This window comes from Nanorana parkeri, unplaced genomic scaffold (assembly GCF_000935625.1).
Source record: "Nanorana parkeri isolate BGI_ZX_2015 unplaced genomic scaffold, ASM93562v1 scaffold2417, whole genome shotgun sequence".
Lineage (NCBI taxonomy): Eukaryota > Metazoa > Chordata > Amphibia > Anura > Dicroglossidae > Nanorana > Nanorana parkeri.
Window position 1 is genome coordinate 87029 of NW_017308685.1, and position 2394 is coordinate 89422.

Sequence of the window (2394 nt, forward strand, 5' to 3'; positions counted from 1 at the left end):
GGTCTATTTAGTTATTTAGATTTTGAGTCACTTATTCCTAGTGCAGTGATTTTTGATTATTACTATAAGAGAGAATGTCCTGGATCTGCGCTGTACCTGGTTTTCAGTGAAACGTATTGACACGCATGGGGCGCCACCTGCCGGTGCTAGCCAGTATTGCAGGTGGATAATACAGGAACTATTTCTATTTCACAAAGAGGGGCAGTGATGAGAATGGCTGTTGTGTGTGGACCTGCTGAAGTGTTGAAAGCAGGACTGTTAAAACAGAGACGCACAGAAATGATGGAATAGGTGGACATGTTGAAATTAAACATAATGAAATCTAAACAGTTGGAACGGTATATACTGTATATGTAAAAATTGCCTTTAGTTATCAGTCTATGGCCGGGGCGCCCACAATTTTTCGTCTGTGGAGATCTACTTTTCAAATGACGAGCTCATTGAGATCTACCAACGAAAAAACACACCTGCGTTCAGGGGCGGGAGGGGGCGTGGGCTGCGCAGGCAGGCCCCTCGCCCACAGTGCGATCGCCTGCATTGGTGCCTGTGTTGCAGTCCAGTGCGATCCGCAAAAATGCTGCGAGCACTAATGTGCCTGCGTTCCGAGTGCGGGCGATCGCACTGCGGGCGATGCCATTGACTTCAATACAGCTCCACACCCCCTCCCCCACCGGAACGCAGGCAGTCGGCCGGCTTACATTCCAGTGCATTCCAGGTCCCGGCGTCCTGTCCTCCCGTGGTGCTCGTGTGGCCGACGTTACACAATGGGGTGTCCCGCACCTTTCCATCCGCAGCGTCTGACACATTCAGCCGCACGAGCACCGCGGGAGCATAGCCGTAGCCGGCTCCTTTTGCGCCTGAGGCAAGGGGAAAAAAACAAAGTTTTTTAATTTATTTTTTTATTTTATTTTCATTATTTATTTTTATTTATTTTAAATTTTCATAATTTTTTTTTTTTTACTCTTGGGGGGGCTTCGGGCAAATATTAGGGTCTAAAAAGCCCCCTGATATTTCCCTTTTAAAATAGAAAAAGAAATGGAGGACACAAAGTCCTTAATCTCTTTTTCTGCAGCCTCTATTCTAAATGAATGGAAAGCACAGAGGCTCCTCCCCCTCACTACAGAGGCTCCTCCCCCATTCATTCAGAAAATATTTTACTATCAAGCTGTTTCTGAATGGGGAGGAGCCTCTGTACAGAGTGCTTCTCCCCATTGAGAAACTTATGAATGAAGAGGAGGTGATCTAAATCACTTCCTGTTCATTTATAACTGGGGACACGTAGTACTACGTGTCCCCAGTTACTTACAAACACCGGAGTGATCAGCCGATCCATCCAGTGTTTGTCCTGCACAGAGGATTGGTACATACTGGTGACATGTACCGATCCTCTGCCGCTCGTCCACGCACAGGGGGGCTGCAACTTCTCTGGATCCCCCTGCTCTCCCGGGCACTGCCAGCACGTTCTTTATCTCAGGTGACCCACTCAAGCGGCGGCCATATTGAGTGGGGCACCGGAGATAAAGAACGTGCTGGCTTACTGTCATCCTACATCATTTTATTACTTTATTGCTGTGGTCTATGTGTGTAGGGCAATGCCGTGGATGGCGCTCGTGCGCAACATGTTTTGTGTGCAAACCTCGCAGTTGTGAGGAAACCGGAAGTCATGCGGTCCCACAACTCGATAAGTTCGCACTTTCGATACATCACCCGGAGTTTGGCTACCCCTGGTCTAGAAGGATGATTGTGATGGATCCGCTCTGCTCCTCCTGCGCACACACATACACAGCCTCGGGTTCAGACTTGTTCCTCTCGTCCTGTGTTAGGAGGGAGTCTGCCGCGCCCAGCCATGCCTTGTGTAAGAAGAGACGCTGGTGGTGGAGGTGTCACAAGAATTTCCCTCCCCCAGCTTCCTGTTTGATTTCGTGTCCCGGGATTTCATTACAAGTAACGTCTCCTCACGTCAGGACCTGGAAGGTCTTTATAGAGAAGTTGGAGGCTCCCAGCGCCGGGGTCCAGAACCTTCTGTGATTGGACACACAATCCGAGCGGAGGATGTACGGGCCGATCTAACAAGGTGAGAGGAGCCGACCAATCATTCCTCTGCGTTCCATATTTGGAGGGGTGACAGGAAATGGGACCTCCGCTCACCGCAGTCAGCGGCCCACCCACTGATATCACCTGTGTGTCTGACCGTGAGGGGACTACAAGTCCCAGCATCCTCCACTAATATCGCCTATGTGTTTGATGATGAGGGAACTACAAGTCCCAGCATCCTCCACTAATATCGCCTATGTGTTTGATCATGAGGGATGGTTGTGGAACGACCGCGCTGACTTCCTGCCTCCCGCCCCCCTGAGGAAGCATGTTACTGAGGGAGGAAACGTGGTGGCTGTA